The 12,921-nt window shown below is 34.6% G+C and overlaps 2 non-coding genes across 2 annotated transcripts; both read left to right on the plus strand.

The window, feature by feature from the left end:
- The first annotated feature begins 210 nt into the window (after positions 1-210).
- TRNAK-UUU (transfer RNA lysine (anticodon UUU)) lies at positions 211-283 on the plus strand. Its single transcript has one exon. It is a non-coding gene; the product is annotated as a tRNA-Lys (tRNA).
- A 3,524-nt stretch (positions 284-3,807) lies between these two features.
- Positions 3,808-3,880, plus strand: TRNAK-UUU (transfer RNA lysine (anticodon UUU)). Its single transcript has one exon. It is a non-coding gene; the product is annotated as a tRNA-Lys (tRNA).
- Positions 3,881-12,921: the final 9,041 nt, after the last annotated feature.

Here is a 12,921-nt window from a genome sequence, read left to right on the forward strand (position 1 = left end):
ATATTTACAGTGTGGAAGTTTAGCATATATTTCTTGATTGAGTGATTATGTCCATTTGCATGAAGATCTCTAACAACTTCAACAGTAATACTCCAAAGTATTTATGAAATCAAGAACTTTTCATTTTGCCGTTAATGGACTATGAGGACCTTATATTCTCCTTCATTTAACCTCAGTATTTTTTTCTATCTCAGTGAGAGCTTTTTCAGAGCCTGGATAGCTCAGTCGGTAGAGCATCAGACTTTTAATCTGAGGGTCCAGGGTTCAAGTCCCTGTTCAGGCAGCAGTCCTTTTACAAGAAACAGTTTCTTAGTTTCCTCTTAAATTGACAAGTCAATAAAGGAAGCAGTAGACAGCTTTAAGTATGACATTATACTTTCAAATATGTACCTTGATGCCATCAAATTCTATTTACGTCCTCTGGAAAGTTTGGCTACTGTATGTTAAAGATCTAGGGACATTGTAATCTCTCTGAGAATAGATACATTTATATCTTTGATGTTTCTTTAAAACCATATTTACAGTGTGGAAGTTTAGCATATATTTCTTAATTGAGTGATTATGTCCATTTGCATGAAGATCTCTAACAACTTCAACAGTAATATTCCAAAGTATTTATGAAATCAAGAACTTTTCATTTTGCCGTTAATGGACTATGAGGACCTTATATTCTCCTTCATTTAACCTCAGTATTTTTTTCTATCTCAGTGAGAGCTTTTTCAGAGCCTGGATAGCTCAGTCGGTAGAGCATCAGACTTTTAATCTGAAGTCCAGGGTTCAAGTCCCTGTTCAGGCGGCAGTCCTTTTACAAGAAACAGTTTCTTAGTTTCCTCTTAAATTGACATGTAAATAAAGGAAGCAGTAGACAGCTTTAAGTATGACATTATACTTTCAAATATGTACCTTGATGCCATCAAATTCTATTTACGTCCTTTGGAAAGTTTGGCTACTGTATGTTAAAGATCTAGGGACATTGTAAACTCACTGAGAATAGATACATTTATATCTTTGATGTTTCTTTAAAACCATATTTACAGTGTGGAAGTTTAGCATATATTTCTTGATTGAGTGATTATGTCCATTTGCATGAAGATCTCTAACAACTTCAACAGTAATACTCCAAAGTATTTATGAAATCAAGAACTTTTCATTTTGCCGTTAATGGACTATGAGGACCTTATATTCTCCTTCATTTAACCTCAGTATTTTTTTCTATCTCAGTGAGAGCTTTTTATGAGCCTGGATAGCTCAGTCGGTAGAGCATCAGACTTTTAATCTGAGGGTCCAGGGTTCAAGTCCCTGTTCAGGCGGCAGTCCTTTTACAAGAAACAGTTTCTTAGTTTCCTCTTAAATTGACAAGTCAATAAAGGAAGCAGTAGACAGCTTGAAGTATGACATTATACTTTCAAATATGTACCTTGATGCCATCAAATTCTATTTACGTCCTTTGGAAAGTTTGGCTACTGTATGTTAAAGATCTAGGGACATTGTAAACTCACTGAGAATAGATACATTTATATCTTTGATGTTTCTTTAAAACCATATTTACAGTGTGGAAGTTTAGCATATATTTCTTAATTGAGTGATTATGTCCATTTGCATGAAGATCTCTAACAACTTCAACAGTAATACTCCAAAGTATTTATGAAATCAAGAACTTTTCATTTTGCCGTTAATGGACTATGAGGACCTTATATTCTCCTTCATTTAACCTCAGTATTTTTTTCTATCTCAGTGAGAGCTTTTTCAGAGCCTGGATAGCTCAGTCGGTAGAGCATCAGACTTTTAATCTGAGGGTCCAGGGTTCAAGTCCCTGTTCAGGCGGCAGTCCTTTTACAAGAAACAGTTTCTTAGTTTCCTCTTAAATTGACATGTTAATAAAGCAAGCAGTAGACAGCTTTAAGTATGACATTATACTTTCAAATATGTACCTTGATGCCATCAAATTCTATTTACGTCCTTTGGAAAGTTTGGCTACTGTATGTTAAAGATCTAGGGACATTGTAAACTCACTGAGAATAGATACATTTATATCTTTGATGTTTCTTTAAAACCATATTTACAGTGTGGAAGTTTAGCATATATTTCTTGATTGAGTGATTATGTCCATTTGCATGAAGATCTCTAACAACTTCAACAGTAATACTCCAAAGTATTTATGAAATCAAGAACTTTTCATTTTGCCGTTAATGGACTATGAGGACCTTATATTCTCCTTCATTTAACCTCAGTATTTTTTTCTATCTCAGTGAGAGCTTTTTCAGAGCCTGGATAGCTCAGTCGGTAGAGCATCAGACTTTTAATCTGAGGGTCCAGGGTTCAAGTCCCTGTTCAGGCGGCAGTCCTTTTACAAGAAACAGTTTCTTAGTTTCCTCTTAAATTGACATGTTAATAAAGGAAGCAGTAGACAGCTTTAAGTATGACATTATACTTTCAAATATGTACCTTGATGCCATCAAATTCTATTTACGTCCTTTGGAAAGTTTGGCTACTGTATGTTAAAGATCTAGGGACATTGTAAACTCACTGAGAATAGATACATTTATATCTTTGATGTTTCTTTAAAACCATATTTACAGTGTGGAAGTTTAGCATATATTTCTTGATTGAGTGATTATGTCCATTTGCATGAAGATCTCTAACAACTTCAACAGTAATACTCCAAAGTATTTATGAAATCAAGAACTTTTCATTTTGCCGTTAATGGACTATGAGGACCTTATATTCTCCTTCATTTAACCTCAGTATTTTTTTCTATCTCAGTGAGAGCTGTTTCAGAGCCTGGATAGCTCAGTCGGTAGAGCATCAGACTTTTAATCTGAGGGTCCAGGGTTCAAGTCCCTGTTCAGGCGGCAGTCCTTTTACAAGAAACAGTTTCTTAGTTTCCTCTTAAATTGACATGTTAATAAAGGAAGCAGTAGACAGCTTTAAGTATGACATTATACTTTCAAATATGTATCTTGATGCCATCAAATTCTATTTACGTCCTTTGGAAAGTTTGGCTACTATATGTTAAAGATCTAGGGACATTGTAAACTCACTGAGAATAGATACATTTATATCTTTGATGTTTCTTTAAAACCATATTTACAGTGTGGAAGTTTAGCATATATTTCTTGATTGAGTGATTATGTCCATTTGCATGAAGATCTCTAACAACTTCAACAGTAATACTCCAAAGTATTTATGAAATCAGGAACTTTTCATTTTGCCGTTAATGGACTATGAGGACCTTATATTCTCCTTCATTTAACCTCAGTATTTTTTTCTATCTCAGTGCGAGCTTTTTCAGAGCCTGGATAGCTCAGTCGGTAGAGCATCAGACTTTTAATCTGAGGGTCCAGGGTTCAAGTCCCTGTTCAGGCGGCAGTCCTTTTACAAGAAACAGTTTCTTAGTTTCCTCTTAAATTGACATGTCAATAAAGGAAGCAGTAGACAGCTTTAAGTATGACATTATACTTTCAAATATGTACCTTGATGCCATCAAATTCTATTTACGTCCTTTGGAAAGTTTGGCTACTGTATGTTAAAGATCTAGGGACATTGTAAACTCACTGAGAATAGATACATTTATATCTTTGATGTTTCTTTAAAACCATATTTACAGTGTGGAAGTTTAGCATATATTTCTTAATTGAGTGATTATGTCAATTTGCATGAAGATCTCTAACAACTTCAACAGTAATACTCCAAAGTATTTATGAAATCAAGAACTTTTCATTTTGCCGTTAATGGACTATGAGGACCTTATATTCTCCTTCATTTAACCTCAGTATTTTTTTCTTTCTCAGTGAGAGCTTTTTCAGAGCCTGGATAGCTCAGTCGGTAGAGCATCAGACTTTTAATCTGAGGGTCCAGGGTTCAAGTCCCTGTTCAGGCAGCAGTCCTTTTACAAGAAACAGTTTCTTAGTTTCCTCTTAAATTGACAAGTCAATAAAGGAAGCAGTAGACAGCTTTAAGTATGACATTATACTTTCAAATATGTACCTTGATGCCATCAAATTCTATTTACGTCCTCTGCATAGTTTGGCTACTATATGTTAAAGATCTAGGGACATTGTAAACTCTCTGAGAATAGATACATTTATATCTTTGATGTTTCTTTAAAACCATATTTACAGTGTGGAAGTTTAGCATATATTTCTTAATTGAGTGATTATGTCCATTTGCATGAAGATCTCTAACAACTTCAACAGTAATACTCCAAAGTATTTATGAAATCAAGAACTTTTCATTTTGCCGTTAATGGACTATGAGGACCTTATATTCTCCTTCATTTAACCTCAGTATTTTTTTCTATCTCAGTGAGAGCTTTTTCAGAGCCTGGATAGCTCAGTCGGTAGAGCATCAGACTTTTAATCTGAGGTCCAGGGTTCAAGTCCCTGTTCAGGCGGCAGTCCTTTTACAAGAAACAGTTTCTTAGTTTCCTCTTAAATTGACATGTAAATAAAGGAAGCAGTAGACAGCTTTAAGTATGACATTATACTTTCAAATATGTACCTTGATGCCATCAAATTCTATTTACGTCCTTTGGAAAGTTTGGCTACTGTATGTTAAAGATCTAGGGACATTGTAAACTCACTGAGAATAGATACATTTATATCTTTGATGTTTCTTTAAAACCATATTTACAGTGTGGAAGTTTAGCATATATTTCTTGATTGAGTGATTATGTCCATTTGCATGAAGATCTCTAACAACTTCAACAGTAATACTCCAAAGTATTTATGAAATCAAGAACTTTTCATTTTGCCGTTAATGGACTATGAGGACCTTATATTCTCCTTCATTTAACCTCAGTATTTTTTTCTATCTCAGTGAGATCTTTTTCAGAGCCTGGATAGCTCAGTCGGTAGAGCATCAGACTTTTAATCTGAGGGTCCAGGGTTCAAGTCCCTGTTCAGGCGGCAGTCCTTTTACAAGAAACAGTTTCTTAGTTTCCTCTTAAATTGACAAGTCAATAAAGGAAGCAGTAGACAGCTTTAAGTATGACATTATACTTTCAAATATGTACCTTGATGCCATCAAATTCTATTTATGTCCTCTGGAAAGTTTGGCTACTGTATGTTAAAGATCTAGGGACATTGTAAACTCACTGAGAATAGATACATTTATATCTTTGATGTTTCTTTAAAACCATATTTACAGTGTGGAAGTTTAGCATATATTTCTTGATTGAGTGATTATGTCCATTTGCATGAAGATCTCTAACAACTTCAACAGTAATACTCCAAAGTATTTATGAAATCAAGAACTTTTCATTTTGCCGTTAATGGACTATGAGGACCTTATATTCTCCTTCATTTAACCTCAGTATTTTTTTCTATCTCAGTGAGAGCTGTTTCAGAGCCTGGATAGCTCAGTCGGTAGAGCATCAGACTTTTAATCTGAGGGTCCAGGGTTCAAGTCCCTGTTCAGGCGGCAGTCCTTTTACAAGAAACAGTTTCTTAGTTTCCTCTTAAATTGACAAGTCAATAAAGGAAGCAGTAGACAGCTTTAAGTATGACATTATACTTTCAAATATGTACCTTGATGCCATCAAATTCTATTTACGTCCTCTGGAAAGTTTGGCTACTGTATGTTAAAGATCTAGGGACATTGTAAACTCACTGAGAATAGATACATTTATATCTTTGATGTTTCTTTAAAACCATATTTACAGTGTGGAAGTTTAGCATATATTTCTTGATTGAGTGATTATGTCCATTTGCATGAAGATCTCTAACAACTTCAACAGTAATACTCCAAAGTATTTATGAAATCAAGAACTTTTCATTTTGCCGTTAATGGACTATGAGGACCTTATATTCTCCTTCATTTAACCTCAGTATTTTTTTCTATCTCAGTGAGAGCTTTTTCAGAGCCTGGATAGCTCAGTCGGTAGAGCATCAGACTTTTAATCTGAGGGTCTAGGGTTCAAGTCCCTGTTCAGGCGGCAGTCTTTTTACAAGAAACAGTTTCTTAGTTTCCTCTTAAATTGACATGTTAATAAAGGAAGCAGTAGACAGCTTTAAGTATGACATTATACTTTCAAATATGTACCTTGATGCCATCAAATTCTATTTACGTCCTTTGGAAAGTTTGGCTACTGTATGTTAAAGATCTAGGGACATTGTAAACTCACTGAGAATAGATACATTTATATCTTTGATGTTTCTTTAAAACCATATTTACAGTGTGGAAGTTTAGCATATATTTCTTGATTGAGTGATTATGTCCATTTGCATGAAGATCTCTAACAACTTCAACAGTAATACTCCAAAGTATTTATGAAATCAAGAACTTTTCATTTTGCCGTTAATGGACTATGAGGACCTTATATTCTCCTTCATTTAACCTCAGTATTTTTTTCTATCTCAGTGAGAGCTTTTTCAGAGCCTGGATAGCTCAGTCGGTAGAGCATCAGACTTTTAATCTGAGGGTCTAGGGTTCAAGTCCCTGTTCAGGCGGCAGTCTTTTTACAAGAAACAGTTTCTTAGTTTCCTCTTAAATTGACATGTTAATAAAGGAAGCAGTAGACAGCTTTAAGTATGACATTATACTTTCAAATATGTACCTTAATGCCATCAAATTCTATTTACGTCCTTTGGAAAGTTTGGCTACTGTATGTTAAAGATCTAGGGACATTGTAAACTCACTGAGAATAGATACATTTATATCTTTGATGTTTCTTTAAAACCATATTTACAGTGTGGAAGTTTAGCATATATTTCTTGATTGAGTGATTATGTCCATTTGCATGAAGATCTCTAACAACTTCAACAGTAATACTCCAAAGTATTTATGAAATCAAGAACTTTTCATTTTGCCGTTAATGGACTATGAGGACCTTATATTCTCCTTCATTTAACCTCAGTATTTTTTTCTATCTCAGTGAGAGCTGTTTCAGAGCCTGGATAGCTCAGTCGGTAGAGCATCAGACTTTTAATCTGAGGGTCCAGGGTTCAAGTCCCTGTTCAGGCGGCAGTCTTTTTACAAGAAACAGTTTCTTAGTTTCCTCTTAAATTGACAAGTCAATAAAGGAAGCAGTAGACAGCTTTAAGTATGACATTATACTTTCAAATATGTACCTTGATGCCATCAAATTCTATTTACGTCCTCTGGAAAGTTTGGCTACTGTATGTTAAAGATCTAGGGAGATTGTAAACTCACTGAGAATAGATACATTTATATCTTTGATGTTTCTTTAAAACCATATTTACAGTGTGGAAGTTTAGCATATATTTCTTAATTGAGTGATTATGTCCATTTGCATGAAGATCTCTAACAACTTCAACAGTAATACTCCAAAGTATTTATGAAATCAAGAACTTTTCATTTTGCCGTTAATGGACTATGAGGACCTTATATTCTCCTTCATTTAACCTCAGTATTTTTTTCTATCTCAGTGAGAGCTGTTTCAGAGCCTGGATAGCTCAGTCGGTAGAGCATCAGACTTTTAATCTGAGGGTCCAGGGTTCAAGTCCCTGTTCAGGCGGCAGTCTTTTTACAAGAAACAGTTTCTTAGTTTCCTCTTAAATTGACAAGTCAATAAAGGAAGCAGTAGACAGCTTTAAGTATGACATTATACTTTCAAATATGTACCTTGATGCCATCAAATTCTATTTACGTCCTCTGGAAAGTTTGGCTACTGTATGTTAAAGATCTAGGGACATTGTAAACTCACTGAGAATAGATACATTTATATCTTTGATGTTTCTTTAAAACCATATTTACAGTGTGGAAGTTTAGCATATATTTCTTGATTGAGTGATTATGTCCATTTGCATGAAGATCTCTAACAACTTCAACAGTAATACTCCAAAGTATTTATGAAATCAAGAACTTTTCATTTTGCCGTTAATGGACTATGAGGACCTTATATTCTCCTTCATTTAACCTCAGTATTTTTTTCTATCTCAGTGAGAGCTGTTTCAGAGCCTGGATAGCTCAGTCGGTAGAGCATCAGACTTTTAATCTGAGGGTCCAGGGTTCAAGTCCCTGTTCAGGCGGCAGTCCTTTTACAAGAAACAGTTTCTTAGTTTCCTCTTAAATTGACATGTAAATAAAGGAAGCAGTAGACAGCTTTAAGTATGACATTATACTTTCAAATATGTACCTTGATGCCATCAAATTCTATTTACGTCCTTTGGAAAGTTTGGCTACTGTATGTTAAAGATCTAGGGAGATTGTAAACTCACTGAGAATAGATACATTTATATCTTTGATGTTTCTTTAAAACCATATTTACAGTGTGGAAGTTTAGCATATATTTCTTAATTGAGTGATTATGTCCATTTGCATGAAGATCTCTAACAACTTCAACAGTAATACTCCAAAGTATTTATGAAATCAAGAACTTTTCATTTTGCCGTTAATGGACTATGAGGACCTTATATTCTCCTTCATTTAACCTCAGTATTTTTTTCTATCTCAGTGAGAGCTGTTTCAGAGCCTGGATAGCTCAGTCGGTAGAGCATCAGACTTTTAATCTGAGGGTCCAGGGTTCAAGTCCCTGTTCAGGCGGCAGTCTTTTTACAAGAAACAGTTTCTTAGTTTCCTCTTAAATTGACAAGTCAATAAAGGAAGCAGTAGACAGCTTGAAGTATGACATTATACTTTCAAATATGTACCTTGATGCCATCAAATTCTATTTACGTCCTCTGGAAAGTTTGGCTACTGTATGTTAAAGATCTAGGGACATTGTAAACTCACTGAGAATAGATACATTTATATCTTTGATGTTTCTTTAAAACCATATTTACAGTGTGGAAGTTTAGCATATATTTCTTGATTGAGTGATTATGTCCATTTGCATGAAGATCTCTAACAACTTCAACAGTAATACTCCAAAGTATTTATGAAATCAAGAACTTTTCATTTTGCCGTTAATGGACTATGAGGACCTTATATTCACCTTCATTTAACCTCAGTATTTTTTTCTATCTCAGTGAGAGCTTTTTCAGAGCCTGGATAGCTCAGTCGGTAGAGCATCAGACTTTTAATCTGAGGGTCCAGGGTTCAAGTCCCTGTTCAGGCGGCAGTCTTTTTACAAGAAACAGTTTCTTAGTTTCCTCTTAAATTGACATGTAAATAAAGGAAGCAGTAGACAGCTTTAAGTATGACATTATACTTTCAAATATGTACCTTGATGCCATCAAATTCTATTTACGTCCTTTGGAAAGTTTGGCTACTGTATGTTAAAGATCTAGGGACATTGTAAACTCACTGAGAATAGATACATTTATATCTTTGATGTTTCTTTAAAACCATATTTACAGTGTGGAAGTTTAGCATATATTTCTTGATTGAGTGATTATGTCCATTTGCATGAAGATCTCTAACAACTTCAACAGTAATACTCCAAAGTATTTATGAAATCAAGAACTTTTCATTTTGCCGTTAATGGACTATGAGGACCTTATATTCTCCTTCATTTAACCTCAGTATTTTTTTCTATCTCAGTGAGAACTTTTTCAGAGCCTGGATAGCTCAGTCGGTAGAGCATCAGACTTTTAATCTGAGGGTCTAGGGTTCAAGTCCCTGTTCAGGCGGCAGTCTTTTTACAAGAAACAGTTTCTTAGTTTCCTCTTAAATTGACATGTTAATAAAGGAAGCAGTAGACAGCTTTAAGTATGACATTATACTTTCAAATATGTACCTTGATGCCATCAAATTCTATTTACGTCCTTTGGAAAGTTTGGCTACTGTATGTTAAAGATCTAGGGACATTGTAAACTCACTGAGAATAGATACATTTATATCTTTGATGTTTCTTTAAAACCATATTTACAGTGTGGAAGTTTAGCATATATTTCTTGATTGAGTGATTATGTCCATTTGCATGAAGATCTCTAACAACTTCAACAGTAATACTCCAAAGTATTTATGAAATCAAGAACTTTTCATTTTGCCGTTAATGGACTGAGGACCTCATATTCTCCTTCATTTAACCTCAGTATTTTTTTCTATCTCAGTGAGAGCTTTTTCAGAGCCTGGATAGCTCAGTCGGTAGAGCATCAGACTTTTATACTGAGGGTCTAGGGTTCAAGTCCCTGTTCAGGCGGCAGTCTTTTTACAAGAAACAGTTTCTTAGTTTCCTCTTAAATTGACATGTTAATAAAGGAAGCAGTAGACAGCTTTAAGTATGACATTATACTTTCAAATATGTACCTTGATGCCATCAAATTCTATTTACGTCCTTTGGAAAGTTTGGCTACTGTATGTTAAAGATCTAGGGACATTGTAAACTCACTGAGAATAGATACATTTATATCTTTGATGTTTCTTTAAAACCATATTTACAGTGTGGAAGTTTAGCATATATTTCTTGATTGAGTGATTATGTCCATTTGCATGAAGATCTCTAACAACTTCAACAGTAATACTCCAAAGTATTTATGAAATCAAGAACTTTTCATTTTGCCGTTAATGGACTATGAGGAACTTATATTCTCCTTCATTTAACCTCAGTATTTTTTTCTATCTCAGTGAGAGCTTTTTCAGAGCCTGGATAGCTCAGTCGGTAGAGCATCAGACTTTTAATCTGAGGGTCTAGGGTTCAAGTCCCTGTTCAGGCGGCAGTCTTTTTACAAGAAACAGTTTCTTAGTTTCCTCTTAATTTGACATGTTAATAAAGGAAGCAGTAGACAGCTTTAAGTATGACATTATACTTTCAAATATGTACCTTGATGCCATCAAATTCTATTTACGTCCTTTGGAAAGTTTGGCTACTGTATGTTAAAGATCTAGGGACATTGTAAACTCACTGAGAATAGATACATTTATATCTTTGATGTTTCTTTAAAACCATATTTACAGTGTGGAAGTTTAGCATATATTTCTTAATTGAGTGATTATGTCCATTTGCATGAAGATCTCTAACAACTTCAACAGTAATACTCCAAAGTATTTATGAAATCAAGAACTTTTCATTTTGCCGTTAATGGACTATGAGGACCTTATATTCTCCTTCATTTAACCTCAGTATTTTTTTCTATCTCAGTGAGAGCTGTTTCAGAGCCTGGATAGCTCAGTCGGTAGAGCATCAGACTTTTAATCTGAGGGTCCAGGGTTCAAGTCCCTGTTCAGGCGGCAGTCTTTTTACAAGAAACAGTTTCTTAGTTTCCTCTTAAATTGACAAGTCAATAAAGGAAGCAGTAGACAGCTTTAAGTATGACATTATACTTTCAAATATGTACCTTGATGCCATCAAATTCTATTTACGTCCTCTGGAAAGTTTGGCTACTGTATGTTAAAGATCTAGGGACATTGTAAACTCACTGAGAATAGATACATTTATATCTTTGATGTTTCTTTAAAACCATATTTACAGTGTGGAAGTTTAGCATATATTTCTTGATTGAGTGATTATGTCCATTTGCATGAAGATCTCTAACAACTTCAACAGTAATACTCCAAAGTATTTATGAAATCAAGAACTTTTCATTTTGCCGTTAATGGACTATGAGGACCTTATATTCTCCTTCATTTAACCTCAGTATTTTTTTCTATCTCAGTGAGAGCTGTTTCAGAGCCTGGATAGCTCAGTCGGTAGAGCATCAGACTTTTAATCTGAGGGTCCAGGGTTCAAGTCCCTGTTCAGGCGGCAGTCCTTTTACAAGAAACAGTTTCTTAGTTTCCTCTTAAATTGACATGTCAATAAAGGAAGCAGTAGACAGCTTTAAGTATGACATTATACTTTCAAATATGTACCTTGATGCCATCAAATTCTATTTATGTCCTTTGGAAAGTTTGGCTACTGTATGTTAAAGATCTAGGGACATTGTAAACTCACTGAGAATAGATACATTTATATCTTTGATGTTTCTTTAAAACCATATTTACAGTGTGGAAGTTTCGCATATATTTCTTGATTGAGTGATTATGTCCATTTGCATGAAGATCTCTAACAACTTCAACAGTAATACTCCAAAGTATTTATGAAATCAAGAACTTTTCATTTTGCCGTTAATGGACTATGAGGACCTTATATTCTCCTTCATTTAACCTCAGTATTTTTTTCTATCTCAGTGAGAGCGTTTTCAGAGCCTGGATAGCTCAGTCGGTAGAGCATCAGACTTTTAATCTGAGGGTCCAGGGTTCAAGTCCCTGTTCAGGCGGCAGTCCTTTTACAAGAAACAGTTTCTTAGTTTCCTCTTAAATTGACATGTTAATAAAGGAAGCAGTAGACAGCTTTAAGTATGACATTATACTTTCAAATATGTATCTTGATGCCATCAAATTCTATTTACGTCCTTTGGAAAGTTTGGCTACTATATGTTAAAGATCTAGGGACATTGTAAACTCACTGAGAATAGATACATTTATATCTTTGATGTTTCTTTAAAACCATATTTACAGTGTGGAAGTTTATCATATATTTCTTGATTGAGTGATTATGTCCATTTGCATGAAGATCTCTAACAACTTCAACAGTAATACTCCAAAGTATTTATGAAATCAGGAACTTTTCATTTTGCCGTTAATGGACTATGAGGACCTTATATTCTCCTTCATTTAACCTCAGTATTTTTTTCTATCTCAGTGCGAGCTTTTTCAGAGCCTGGATAGCTCAGTCGGTAGAGCATCAGACTTTTAATCTGAGGGTCCAGGGTTCAAGTCCCTGTTCAGGCGGCAGTCCTTTTACAAGAAACAGTTTCTTAGTTTCCTCTTAAATTGACATGTCAATAAAGGAAGCAGTAGACAGCTTTAAGTATGACATTATACTTTCAAATATGTACCTTGATGCCATCAAATTCTATTTACGTCCTTTGGAAAGTTTGGCTACTGTATGTTAAAGATCTAGGGACATTGTAAACTCACTGAGAATAGATACATTTATATCTTTGATGTTTCTTTAAAACCATATTTACAGTGTGGAAGTTTAGCATATATTTCTTGATTGAGTGATTATGTCCATTTGCATGAAGATCTCTAACA

Source organism: Engystomops pustulosus, chromosome 1 (genome assembly GCF_040894005.1).
Source record: "Engystomops pustulosus chromosome 1, aEngPut4.maternal, whole genome shotgun sequence".
NCBI lineage: Eukaryota > Metazoa > Chordata > Amphibia > Anura > Leptodactylidae > Engystomops > Engystomops pustulosus.